This window comes from Amblyomma mixtum, chromosome 5 (assembly GCF_055824585.1).
Source record: "Amblyomma mixtum isolate Tamu chromosome 5, ASM5582458v1, whole genome shotgun sequence".
Lineage (NCBI taxonomy): Eukaryota > Metazoa > Arthropoda > Arachnida > Ixodida > Ixodidae > Amblyomma > Amblyomma mixtum.
The window spans coordinates 167,993,691-168,007,801 of NC_143016.1; the positions used below are offsets into that span (position 1 = coordinate 167,993,691).

General features: G+C 49.6%; 5 non-coding genes across 5 annotated transcripts; all 5 read left to right on the forward strand.

Annotated features, from left to right (window-relative positions):
* Window positions 1–3,602: 3,602 nt before the first annotated feature.
* TRNAS-UGA (transfer RNA serine (anticodon UGA)) lies at window positions 3,603–3,684 on the forward strand. The gene has a single exon. It is a non-coding gene; the product is annotated as a tRNA-Ser (tRNA).
* A 78-nt stretch (window positions 3,685–3,762) lies between these two features.
* TRNAS-UGA (transfer RNA serine (anticodon UGA)) lies at window positions 3,763–3,844 on the forward strand. Its single transcript has one exon. It is a non-coding gene; the product is annotated as a tRNA-Ser (tRNA).
* Window positions 3,845–3,922: 78 nt separating this feature from the next.
* On the forward strand, window positions 3,923–4,004 carry TRNAS-CGA (transfer RNA serine (anticodon CGA)). The gene has a single exon. It is a non-coding gene; the product is annotated as a tRNA-Ser (tRNA).
* Window positions 4,005–4,082: 78 nt separating this feature from the next.
* Window positions 4,083–4,164, forward strand: TRNAS-CGA (transfer RNA serine (anticodon CGA)). The gene has a single exon. It is a non-coding gene; the product is annotated as a tRNA-Ser (tRNA).
* A 9,283-nt stretch (window positions 4,165–13,447) lies between these two features.
* Window positions 13,448–13,531, forward strand: TRNAS-CGA (transfer RNA serine (anticodon CGA)). The gene has a single exon. It is a non-coding gene; the product is annotated as a tRNA-Ser (tRNA).
* Window positions 13,532–14,111: the final 580 nt, after the last annotated feature.

Sequence of the window (14,111 nt, forward strand, 5' to 3'; positions counted from 1 at the left end):
TAACTGGGCGAGTTTGTACTGATACATCGTGGGAGGGAACAGCGCGAAACAAAACGACGGACAAAGGAAGAGGACACAAAGACGAGCGCTGACTCGAAACTGAATTTTTTATTGAAAAACGAAAACATATATACATCACACTCACGGGAACAAACAGAGCAACTACCATTGGTCTAGTGTAATCAAGACCATCAAACGCACAATATGCCACGTGGTGAACTCTGAACAAAAGCACCCCTGAATCCCGAAATGAAGCAAGTCATGAATTATCTAAAAACGATACTTCTTTGTTAACTAATGCCAAAGAAGGCTGGCTGATACACTGTGATTCCTTCTTTCGTATGAAATAAACTTCCATAATCTCCCTTGTCAATTTATCCCAGTGTCTAAACAAAATTTTAGTTTTTGTGACCAAAGGGCGGCACTTTTTCTGCTTTTTATCATTTTCCTTCCCACACTCGCGGCAATGATCTTTCAGATGAGAGTATCTGGTGTCTGATAGTGAATTAAGATGTTCCCTCAGGCGAACATTAATACATCGGCGTGTCTGACCAATGTATACTTTTTTGCACGATAGTGGAAGCTCGTAGACTACAGAGCATGCGCATTCCACCAACGGTGACCTGTGAGTAACACGGCATTTAAATGGACTAACTCCTAATACACTTTCACTACGGTTTCTGATGGCCCGGCAAAGCCCGCTCAACTTGCAAGGTGCCGAAAAAACAACTTCGACTTGAAACCTACCAGCTACATTTTTTAGATTATGGGCTACTTTGTGAATGTAGGGGATGACTGCCCTTTTCATACATGCCTTGTCCCTCTTTGACTTGACGAAATCCGTCCTCACCAGCCGCACCAACTTTTCGCACGTTGCCGAAATAACCGAACCAGGGTACCCTGCGGTTTTCAGCCTGCTGACCTGTAACAATACACTCTCTTCGATCCGGTGAAAACAAGAATTCTGTAAGCTCGAGCGGAGGGCAGACACAGCTATTCCATTTTTTACATTTTTTGAATGTCCGGAAGAATAGTGCAAAACCTGTTTCTGTGATCTTGGGGAGTAAAGCCAACAAACATGGTCGTTCTTGAAAAACAACTTAATACTAAGAAACTGGAGAGAATCCTTCAAGGGCACTTCAGAGGTAAACGACAGGCCATCTGCGCACTCTCGAAACAACTTCAAAATGTCTATCATCGTCCTATTGAAGTTGTCTCTTTTTGTCAGTACCAAAAAATCATCCACATATCTGAAAATCTTCACCACCATTCCCTCACTGTGTCTACTAATTTGTTTATCAATCTCGCCTAAGAAAATATTGCTCAAAACAGGTGCTACCCTAGACCCGATACAGATCCCCTTTTTTTGCACATATACGCCGCCTTGCCAGCCTACATGAGTTGACCTTAAATAAAACGATAACAGTTCAAGAAAGGTGTCAAGAGGAACCCCGCACTGACCAATAAAGCATAACAATCCAGGTGGTTGTACAGGCTTCAGTAGGGACATTGAAGATCTTGACTATTCACTTCCTCACAATGGGATTATGAAAGCAGTAAAAAAGTGCATCACTGATGACAATGATGAAGTACGCTTTATTGGTCAGTGCTGGGTTCCTCTTGACACCTTTCTTGAAGTGTTATCGTTTTATTTAAGGTCAACTCATGTAGGCTGGCAAGGCGGCGTATATGTGCAAAAAAAGGGGATCTGTATCGGGTCTAGGGTAGCACATGTTTTGAGCAATATTTTCTTAGGTGAGATTGATAAACAAATTAGTAGACACAGTGAGGGAATGGTGGTGAAGATTTTCAGATATGTGGATGATTTTTTGGTACTGACAAAAAGAAACAACTTCAATAGGACGATGATAGACATTTTGAAGTTGTTTCGAGAGTGCGCAGATGGCCTGTCGTTTACCTCTGAAGTGCCCTTGAAGGATTCTCTCCAGTTTCTTAGTATTAAGTTGTTTTTCAAGAACGACCATGTTTGTTGGCTTTACTCCCCAAGATCACAGAAACAGGTTTTGCACTATTCTTCCGGACATTCAAAAAATGTAAAAAATGGAATAGCTGTGTCTGCCCTCCGCTCGAGCTTACAGAATTCTTGTTTTCACCGGATCGAAGAGAGTGTATTGTTACAGGTCAGCAGGCTGAAAACCGCAGGGTACCCTGGTTCGGTTATTTCGGCAACGTGCGAAAAGTTGGTGCGGCTGGTGAGGACGGATTTCGTCAAGTCAAAGAGGGACAAGGCATGTATGAAAAGGGCAGTCATCCCCTACATTCACAAAGTAGCCCATAATCTAAAAAATGTAGCTGGTAGGTTTCAAGTCGAAGTTGTTTTTTCGGCACCTTGCAAGTTGAGCGGGCTTTGCCGGGCCATCAGAAACCGTAGTGAAAGTGTATTAGGAGTTAGTCCATTTAAATGCCGTGTTACTCACAGGTCACCGTTGGTGGAATGCGCATGCTCTGTAGTCTACGAGCTTCCACTATCGTGCAAAAAAGTATACATTGGTCAGACACGCCGATGTATTAATGTTCGCCTGAGGGAACATCTTAATTCACTATCAGACACCAGATACTCTCATCTGAAAGATCATTGCCGCGAGTGTGGGAAGGAAAATGATAAAAAGCAGAAAAAGTGCCGCCCTTTGGTCACAAAAACTAAAATTTTGTTTAGACACTGGGATAAATTGACAAGGGAGATTATGGAAGTTTATTTCATACGAAAGAAGGAATCACAGTGTATCAGCCAGCCTTCTTTGGCATTAGTTAACAAAGAAGTATCGTTTTTAGATAATTCATGACTTGCTTCATTTCGGGATTCAGGGGTGCTTTTGTTCAGAGTTCACCACGTGGCATATTGTGCGTTTGATGGTCTTGATTACACTAGACCAATGGTAGTTGCTCTGTTTGTTCCCGTGAGTGTGATGTATATATGTTTTCGTTTTTCAATAAAAAATTCAGTTTCGAGTCAGCGCTCGTCTTTGTGTCCTCTTCCTTTGTCCGTCGTTTTGTTTCGCGCTGTTCCCTCCCACGATGTACCATAAAAGAGGTCTACCTCGAGCTCCGCCTCGACAAACGCCTTTACCCTCCCCTTCATCCATCACTCACGGTGCCCGAGATTCGCCTTCATCGGCACATTCAGATGAATGCAGTTATCACCCCGTCCCGCCTCTTCCTCTATCGCTATCGATCGGACCCTTCCTGTCCCAACTGTCCCTGTACCTATGCGGACCTGGCCCATTGCCTCTTCTATTGCCCGGCTGCTCAGCAGTCGGGTTCCTTCCCCCCACCCTCTCTATCCATCACCACCTGGCTCGACTGGCTTGGCGCTGAAGGGGAAGAAGAACAGCGGCTTCTGGTCGCCCAGGCGGTCGACATGCTCGGCCTATAAATTATGGTCGAATAAAAGTCTTTTACTACTACTACTACTACTACTACTACTATAACGAACATGCCAACAAACCCGAATGGTATGCTCTGCTGAATAAACTTGTTGCCCTGAAATGGTTTTAACCTACGAGTGCTGTCTTTGTTCAGATAGCACCTTTTAATGTGTTTTGTTTGATTTTCCTGTCTGGTCGGCAATAAAGAAAAAAAAAGCAGTCGTGGCCGAGTGGTTAAGGCGATGGACTTGAAATCCATTGGGGTCTCCCCGCACAGGTTCGAATCCTGTCGACTGCGCAAAAGGGTGTTGCATTTTTTTTTGCCTCCTCTCGCTGGGTTGAAGGGGAGATGACGAGAGATAGCGCCCTCCGTGTCGCAGCTGTGGCCGAGTGGTTAAGGCGATGGACTTGAAATGCATTGGGGTCTCCCCGCACAGGTTCGAATCCTGTCGACTGCGCAAGAGGGTGTTGCATTTTGTTTTGCCTCCTCTCGCTTCGTTGAAGGGGAGATGACGAGAGAGAGCGCCCTCCGTGTCGCAGTCGTGGCCGAGTGGTTAAGGCGATGGACTCGAAATCCATTGGGGTCTTCCCGCACAGGTTCGAATCCTGTCGACTGCGCAAAAGGGTGTTGCATTTTTTTTTGCCTCCTCTCGCTGGGTTGAAGGGGAGATGACGAGAGAGAGCGCCCTCCGTGTCGCAGTCGTGGCCGAGTGGTTAAGGCGATGGACTCGAAATCCATTGGGGTCTCCCCGCACAGGTTCGAATCCTGTCGACTGCGCAAAAGGGTGTTGCATTTTGTTTTGCCTCCTCTCGCTGGGTTGAAGGGGATGATGACGAGAGGGAGCGCCCTCCGTGTCGCAGTCGTGGCCGAGTGTGAAAGATGCGTGAAGAGTGGGCTGTGTGATGAATTTTTGCAGCTCATGCCTCGATTAGACGAAGACACACGAGCTCGCCTAGAGCAGCGTATTAGTTTGGAGGAGGTTCAGAAAGCTCTAGATGAGCTACCGCTTGGGAAAACACCAGGGCCGGATGGTCTAGGGGCTGCTTTCTACAAAACTTTCAGAAAAGAAGTCAGCCCGATTTTATATGAAATGATCACAGAAGCATTTAGAGTGAATCAAATGCCACCTTCCTTTCGTACTGCTCACATCTCTCGCCATCCCTAAAACAGATGACCGAGAGAAATTGCAGTCAGTGGGGGCTTATCGTCCGATAACCCTCACAAATGTGGACTATAAGATTTATATGAAGATTCCAGGTCGACTTTGCAAAATGTGATCACAAATCTTGTTGGACCACACCAAACATGCGGAGTGAAAGGCCGTACAATTTGCACGAATGTGCATGTTGTTCGCAGTCTCCTTGAATGCTGTGATGTCTTCGGGGGCCGAGTCGCAATGATGCAACTAGAGCTGTCGAAGGCGTTTGATCGTGTGGTGCACGATGTCCTGTACTCGGTTCTGGAACAAGTGAATTTGGGCAGTAATACTAGATGGGCTTAAAATGGTTTACAGCAACTGTTCTGTTCAAATCATTGTCAATAAGAACCTGAGTGAAGCCGTCCCTCTGCGTTCCTCCGTTAGGCAACGATGCCCACTTTCGCCCTTGCTGTTTGCGCTTTATCTCGAGCCCTTCTGTTTAAATCTAAACAACGATCGAATTAATGGCTTCAGGTGTCAGACATCTAATGTCAAAATTCTTGCGGACGCAGATGACATAGCTGTATTTTGCAGTGACCGCGAAAGTGTCCAGAAAACTGTTGGTGTCGCCAAACGGTTTTGTCAGCTCACAGGTGTTGAGATTAATTGGGAGAAGAGCGTAGGCTTTTGGCATGGAAGTTGGGATATTACACCGCCGGCGTTCACGAGTCTGCAGTGGACAACCATGCAATCGAGCTACTTGGGTGTGCCTCTAGAGCACTGTGACAAGAGTGCTGATTTCTGGAATGACGTGACACCAAGAGTAAAAGAAAAAGCAAGGTCATGGCAAGGACGAGAATTGTCGATGTTTGCGAGGGCGACAGTTTGCAACATTTTCTTAATCGCCAAGGTATGGTATGTTTTGCAGTTTTTGGCTATGTCGCGAGTAAATGTGCCAAAAATGCATAGGGTGTTTTCTGTGTTTATCTGGAGTTCAAGTTGGGAGAGGGTAAAAAGAACTAATTTGTTTCGAACTATTCAAGATGGCGGTCTTGGTCTCGCGCATTTGTTTGTCCGCCAGCTTGCGTCCCGATTTATGTTTGCGAGGGATCAGAACGACCCCTTTTTGCGTTCAATGATGCAAGTGCTCTGCCCGACTTTGTAGTGTCTACTGTGAGATTGTCAACTTATGGTGCTAGAGGTTACCTGAAGGAAGTTGTGGACTCTGCGATTTCTTAAGGTTCGGTTTTCACTGGAGTACCTCAGCACTGTAAAGAGAAAAAAACTGTACCGAGATCTGATAGACATCGTAATGCCGGTGCCTATGTATCGTACAATAAACTCTTGAGGCCCAGGGCAAGATATTCTTAAAAGAATTAAAAAAGATGCCAGTTAAGGCAAGCACAAAAACATTCTTTTTCAAACTACAACCGAGTACTTTGCCGGTTAAGACGTGGCTTTCGGACAAAGGCATATTTGTACCATAGACAACGAGCTGCTTGCTTTGCAAAAAGCCTGAAACCATAGAACATGTGTTCATTGAATGCTGGGACTCAATTTTTTATTGGGATGTCTTACAACGTACGCTAAAGAAAGAATTACCCATATCAGCAATTGGCATTCGCTACTTACCGGTAGACAAAGATGACACAGGTGTCCCCTATGACATGATTATGCTCCTGGGCCTGCATAGTTTATGGAAAACTCGAATGGCTGACCGGAATGGAGATGTTGTTATCCGATCTGTCTGGGAGAACTTTGTGGAGAGTGTATGCTACTTACGAGATGTGTACCAAGCGCAGGTGGACCCACCTGCATAGTTCAGTGTGCTACATGAACTGGTGCAATTCAAGAAATTTTAACTTGTGACCGGCCGAAGCGGCCTGGTTGTTTTAGCAATGTATTGGGCTTGTTTCAATAAAAACGTATAAAAAAAAGTCGTGGCCGAGTGGTTAGGGTGATGGACTAGAAATCCTTTGGGGTCACCCCGCACAGGTTCGAATCTTGTCGACTGCGCAAAAGGGTGTTGCGTTTTGTCTTGCTTCCTCGCGCTTCGTTGAAGGGGAGATGACGATAGAGAGCCCTCCGTGTCGCAGTCGCGGCCGAGTGGTTAAGGCTCATTCTACTTCCGGCCACGCCAGTGAACGGTCGCAGAATCATGAGCTCCGGTGGAGCGGCGATAGCGGCCCTTGCTGGCCGCGGAAACAGGTCCGACATTGAAGCAGATAAGGATTACGAGATTATTCTGCCTACTCTGCCAACAGGACGTGTTGTTCTCAACACGGTGTTTTTGCACGGCGACGTGCAAGCGCGGCCTTACAAGGTCGAAGACTTTCGTGACGCCCTCGCCCAAGCGGGTGCGCTCCCCGACGTTGTGGCGTTTGGGGCGTACCAAATCAACCATGTTTGGGCGGTGACACTCAACAGCGCTGAAGCAACGAAGCGATAGGCGGCTTTCAAGGAGCTTCCAGTTAAAGGACGCCGGTGTCTTATATTCGACCCCGAGGACCACGTGCTGAAACTGCGGCTACACTGGATGCTGCACGGCGTCGCCGACGAAGATATCCGGACTGCGTTTGCGGCCTTCGGGAACGTGACGGAGGTAACCCGTGAGCGTTGGCGAGTGCAAGGAGTGAAAGAAAAGGGCTCCACCACAAGGATAGTTCTGCTCAAGCTGAAGCCTGGAATGAAGGCGGACGACCTCCCCCCACCAGATAAGAGTCGTCGGCGAGCTTGCCCTTGTGGTCGTGCCTGGGCGGCCCATGCAGTGTTTGCGTTGTCAGGGAAGCGGTCATGTCCGACGTGACTGCAAGATACCTCGCTGCTCACGCTGCCGACGCTTCGGACATTCGGAAGATGGGTGTGTCCGCACATACGCTGCCGCAACGGTGCCAGCGCTTAGAGAGGAGACACCGGAAGACGTTATGGACGTCGTCGAGGCTGAGGAAGCAGCCAAGGGGACCGATGGTGTGGAAAGCTCTGCGGTGGCCCCCAGCGTGATAACTCCGACGACCACTGAAAAAGAGGCGGGCGAGGGCGTGGACAAGAAACAGGTACTGCCATCCGTTGTTTCGGAGGCGCCTGTGAGCGAGGAAGCGCCCCTTCAAGGGACAAGTGCTCCGGCGGCATCGACGGATGAGAACACCAATGCGGAGAACGGCGGCCGGTCAACGAGCGCTGGCAGTGCGCCGAAGCGCCCGCACGCCGACGCCGGTGACGGAGCGGAAAAGCAGCTCCCTGGCAACGCCGAGGAACCACCAGCGAAAACTGTGCAGGGACGACGACCTTCCTTCAGACCGCAACCTAACGTCGCGACGGGCCGGAGGGCAGCCGAAAAGCCGCTCTCGCAGCACGTCCAGCCCGATAATTACGATGGCGGCGGGACTTCTGGAAGCGTCTAGTGACGTGCTAGGCGCGAAAGGTAAGCACCATGCTCCCAGCGTCCTTCTAAAGTACGAAAATGGCGATGCAACAGTCACGGAGCGTAGCAACGCTTAACGTCCGTGGGTTTGCATCGAAAAGGAAGCAAAGTCAAGTATACCGTATTTTAACGGACCAGGACGTGGATGTGTTGGCGGTTCAGGAAACCAAAATAGAAGGGGAAGAGGACACGGGGAGCATGGTGCAGCGTTTCACATCGAGGTACGATGTGGCTGTTAGTCACGCGGTTGGCACATCGGCCGGGTGCCTTCTGTTCGTTAAGAAGTTGCCAGGGCTGACAGTGCAAGAAGTTGTTGAGGATTTGCGGGGTCGCAGCGGAGCACCAGACAGAGAGACGACCAGCGTGGCAGGCTTCTAGTTCCGGACTGCCCGTGCCGGGCGTGCGCCACGAGCACGCGCTGTCCGTCTTTATTTTCCTCTAGCGCGCGCTGTAACGCCGATCTCAGCGCCGGCGCTTTATAGCGTCGCCGGGCGCTACAGGGCCCCCCGCCTAGACGGAACGGCGAAATGTACGCGCCGACGGGGTACAGATGGAGGTCACGCGATGGAGGGAGGGTCCGGTAAGTTCATGTCAGGGTCCGGGAAGAGCCATCGGGTGGAGGGCGCGGATTCAGGTGGACGAGCCTGGCTGCTGCGCAATGGGCGAATGATGCAGGGTGCCGAGCTGACAAAGCATATTAGGGCAATGGAGGCCATGATGGGGCCGTCACCGACTGTACTGCTGCCCGCTGGCACAAGTGTCATTGGTGCTGGACCGTTGCAGCTGATGTCGGCGGGAAGCTGGCACACAGAGTACGCCGTCACAAGCAAGGGAGCGGTCGAAACGGCTCCGTGGACAGATGTGGTCTTTAGCGTGGTGTCGTGTCGCTGCTGTAGCGCCAGCTTCAAGTCATCCAAATAGGTGGAAATGGCTGGCTTACATGGCTCAGGTGCCCCTGATGTAGGGCGCGAGCAGTGCGGTCCGGCCACTAGGGTTGGCACAGGTGTGACCGACGAGACAACGGTGACAGCTGTGGTGATGACGGAGGAAGTTGCTGGGTTCAATTCCAGGTGCTGGGGTAAAGCGGGAGTGGCCGTCCGGAGCGACTGGCCAGTGCTGATGCGCGGGTGGGCATGGTCGGGCTTGAGAGCAAGCGCTGACACTGGGTCAGGAACTGTTTCAGGCAAAGTGGGGCTGGAGGCGATCGCCGTGCTTGTTACTGCTGTCATCGGGTTGGCTTTCTCATCCTGCTCCTGATGACGAGTAGTGCTCTGCGGACCTTCTGAGGGGCTGGGAGTGTGACAAGCAGGCTTGGTCGTTGTCGAGGGCTCTTTAGCATCAGCGGGCGACGGCTTCAACCTCACAGAAGAGGCCTGCAGAGCTGTTGGCGGTAGTGACGAGGTAGATGTAGATGCCGGAAGCCTCGGCACGGCTGCTGCCGCAGAGTCGTCCTTGGCTGCAGGAGGCTCTGGCGACAACGCCACTGAAGCGCACGGAGGCAGAGCCAGAGACGCGGGTCGGATAGTAGTGGGAGCAGGACGCGAGGCGGAGCTCGTGCGGATCCCACCTGGTATGGCGTCGAGAGAGACAGCCGGGCTGGAGACGCTGGACGGGAGTGGCGGCGATGCGGCGAGGGGCTGCTGAGGCGGGCCGGGTTCTGATGAAGGCTGCGTGGGCGCGGGCGAGGCCGGTGCAGGGGCAGAGGCTGGCGGCGGCGAAAACGGGTCCGCTGCGTCGTAGAGCGGCGGCGGAACGTAGTAGGCGCCGAAGTCCGCCAAGACGGCCGCACGCAGCTCATCGTATGGCCGGCCGCCGAAAGCAGAGTAGGTGAGCCGACGCAGGAGGTCGGCCGGGAGGATGTCACAAAGGACTTCGTGTTTGAACGGCTGGATGGTGATGCCGTTCAGGTACATCGCAGCCTCCAGTTGGGCGAACCACCCGCCGACGCCTGCAGGCCGGAACGCCGGGAGCGGCGGGTCGAAACTTGGGTGCTGCCAGTACGCCATGCTGGAACGCCACTGCGATAGAAGGCACGGGTCGCCAGGTCACCACTGTTGAGGTATTAGCGGGGTCGCAGCGGAGCACCAGACAGAGAGACGACCAGCGTGGCAGGCTTCTAGTTCCGGACTGCCCGTGCCGGGCGTGCGCCACGAGCACGCGCTGTCCGTCTTTATTTTCCTCTAGCGCGCGCTGTAACGCCGATCTCAGCGCCGGCGCTTTATAGCGTCGCCGGGCGCTACAAAGTGATTTATTGTATGCAAGGTCGCTTTATTGTTTGTGACTTCGTTTTTTATAACAGCGAATGGCGGGTTCTTTGTGTTTATGCACCGAATGCGGCTGATGAAAGGTTAAATTTTTTCGTGAGCATCCAGCGAAATCTAAATAGTGGGCGACAACTCGTCGTTATGGGCGATTTCAATTGTGTCTTAAGTGCTCGAGATAAGACAAGTAGCCGCGCCTTTAAAGACGCAAGCACGGATGTTTTGTAGCAGCTAGTTGGCGAATTTGCTCTAGATGATGTAGCGGAGTGTTTGGAGGGAGCGCGCAGCGTGAAATACACGCATTTCCAAGGTTCTAGTCATGCCCGGCTCGACCGTATTTATTTATCGTTGGATGCGATTCCGAAATGCCAAAATTATGTCCTTATGCCGGTGTCTTTTTCGGATCACTGTCTTGTGAAATGTACAATCGGCCCTAGAAACCGAAGGAAAAAATTTGTGTGGGGACTGTGGAAGCTAAACTCCAAACTCTTAGAAGATGAAGCTTTAGTTGAAATAATTGCAGGGAAGCTTAAAGAGATAGAACAACGGCCTTGCACCACCATTATAGAGGAGTGGGAATGGTGCAAACAAGAAATTAAGATGAAAGCTATAGAAAGAGCCAGTTGTATTCGACATGATGAAAAGCGAGAAGAAGCATGTTTAAGGGCGACACTAAATCAGTTAATAGCGCACGAGTGCAAAGAGCCAGGGGTCTATAATGACGATATCAGAAAACTGAAACAGAAAATTGAGTTATTAGATGAAGATCCATATCGAGGAGCGCTCGTTACGCGCCAGGGCCGAAAGATGCGCAGCAGGCGAGACGCCCACTAAACGGGCTCTCGGTCTCGAAAAAGCGCATGCTTCTCGAAACGACATAGAAGAAATAGAGTGGAACGGCAACCTCATGACAGATAAAGACGGCATTGCACGTGCGTTTTACGAATACTATCAGCAACTGTTTGCATTTCGCGACATGAACATGGACAGGTTTAAGCGCGTGTTTCTTTCTTCCTTGCCACGACTAGATGCTGACACAGCAGAAAGGTTGGAGCTGCCGATTTCGAACATGAAGTTGAGCGTGCCATTGATAATCTAAATCCAGGGAAGTCGCCAGGGCCTGGTGGCTTGAGCGCGGCTTTTTATAACGCATTTAAAGAAGTGTTGTCCACATTGTTAGCTACAGTATTTAACGAAGGCTACGATCTTAACTTGTTGCCGCCTTCTTTTGCGTCGTCACATACTGTATTAATCCCTAAAACAGAACAAACTGAGAAATTGAGATTGGTGACGTCATACAGGCCAATAGCCCTAACAAATGTTGATTACAAGATACTAATGAAAGTACTAGCAGCCAGATTACCGACCGTTATTAAGGAGATTGTTGGGCCTCACCAGACTTGCGGGATCAAGGGAAGGACCATTGCTACGAACATACATAAGGCGAGATGCGTACTGGAGTGTTGTGATGCAACATGCGGTAGCGTTGCGGTTCTGCAACTCGACCTTGAAAAAGCGTTTGATTGTGTTTCACATGATGCTTTGTTTGCAGTTCTAGATTACATTAATGTGGGTTCTGTTATCAGGGAGGGCGTAGCCTTGGTGTACCGAAACTGCACTACAAGATTAATTGTCAACATGGAACTTGGCGCACCCGTGAACGTGCGACGTTCGGTGCGTCAGGGTTGCCCCCTCAGCCCGCTTCTGTTCTGCATTTATATTGAAACTTTGTGCTTGTCAATCCTTGAGAATGAATCTGTACAGGGCTTCCAAGTCCACATGATGGAGGTCAAACTTTTGGCGTATGCTGATGACGTAGCCGTCTTCTGTACGATCAGAGAGAGCGTTAGCGTGGCAGTCGAAGCCGTGAAAGATTTCAGCACGACCATTGGAAGTCCGGTGAATTGGGGAAAGTGTCTAGGGTTTTGGCACGGAGAGTGGCCATCGACGCCTTACACGTTTGCCAACGTGACTTGGGCCACAACACCGGTTAAGTACTTGGGTGTGCCTCTAGAATGCTATGAAGACAGTGAGCCATTTTGGCGCGATCAAGCCCAAGAAATCCGTGAGAAGGCTGACAAATGGAGCGGTGTGCCGCTGTCTATCTTTGCACGCGCAACGGTGTGTAATCTGTTTTTTGTTGGCAAGTTGTGATATGTAATGCAAACGCTTCACTGTTCCAGGTTAAACATTCAGAGGCTGCATCGAGTATTTGCCGCTTTTGTCTGGGCGTCGAATTGAGAACGGTGTAGACGAGATAACTTGTTTCGGCGTGTCAAAGACGGGGGTCTTGGGCTAGCACACTTATTCGCCCGACAGCTCGTAAACAGATTCATTTTCTTCCGTGCCGTAAATGATCCATTTCTGCGCACTGTTTGCCAAGTAAGGCTCGTGCGGGCGTTGCCAAATTTTGTTGTTGCTACAGAAAGTATGCCAGGGCGCCTCTTTGCTTTTTTAAGAGAGGTCGTAAACAGCGTCAGAATTTTGACAACTCGTTTTTCGATGGAATATTTGTGTTCAGTCAATAAGAAAAAAATGTATAAGGATGTGTGCGATGATTTTTCTCCGTTCCTGTGTACAGAGCCTTGTACAGCGGCTATCCGGGTCAAGATGTATTGAAGCGGGTCAAAAGGATGCCAGTTTCCCCAGGAGTAAAAACGTTTTTCTTTAAGCTGCATACTGGAACGTTATCGGTAGAAACATTTCTTGAAGACAGGGGCTTTTTTCTGCCATGGGGGTCACTTTGTTTAAAATGCAAACAGCCTGAGACAATAGATCATGTTTTTCTACACTGTTGGGAGGGGATTTATTTTTGTGACCTTCTGCAAAGAACCCTTAAAAAGACTTACCGTTAGATACACATTGTATCAGGTTCCCATCAACAGATAACGAAGACGGCATACCTTTTGATACCGTCATGTTAATCGGTCTGCAGAGCCTCTGGCGGTCCCGGATGGCTGGGTATCATTAAGACCCCGATGCTCGCCCTGCAAGGCTCTACTTTCTTGAAAGTATGCATGCTTTGTTGAAATTCACAGATTGAAGTGTACAGTTCCAGAATGGCTGCCAAGATTAGAGCCCTTGATCCATTTGAGAGAATTTTAACACGACAACGTCATCCCACCTAAGGATGACAGCTTCCTTATTTCTATCAATTCCACGTGAACATTTGGCTGTGAGTTCGCTTAATTTTTCCGTGTACGATTTTGTACTGTGTAAGTGTCCGGAAATAAAAAAAAAAAAGCCGTGGCTGAGTGGTTAAGGCGATGGACTCGAAATCCATTGGGGTCTCCCCGCACAGGTTCGAATCCTGTCGACTAAGCAAAAGGGTGTTGCATTTTGTTTTGCCTCCTCTCGCTTCGTTGAAGGGGAGATGACGAGAGAGAGCGCCCTCCATGTCGCAGTCGTGGCCGACCGATAAGATCCCACCAAATCAGCCTTGCTGAGTCCTCATACTTCGGAATCAATACAACGTGGGCAGCTTTGAAATATGGCGAAAATCGTTTTGTTTCATAGGCTTCTTCGATTACTCTATGCAGGACCTGACTTAGTTCATCTTTAAAGGCTTTATAGAAAGTTGCACCCAGGCCGTCGGGCCCAGGGGACTTCCCGGCATTTAACTGGTCAATTGCTTTCTCTATTATCAATTGCCGATAAGCCTCACCAATGTAGATTACGAAATCCTTATGAAAGTTTTAGCGAGAAGGACACAGCGTCATTATAGACCTAGTGGGACCCCACCAAACTTGTGGAATACAAGGACGAAGTATTACGACCAATATACATGTGGCGAGACGTGTTTTGGAGTGTTGCGATACTTTTGATGGACGAGTTGCGATGATGCAGCTCGCCTTAGCAAAAGCTTTCGATCGAGTGTGCCATGAAGTGCTTTTTAATCTCCTAG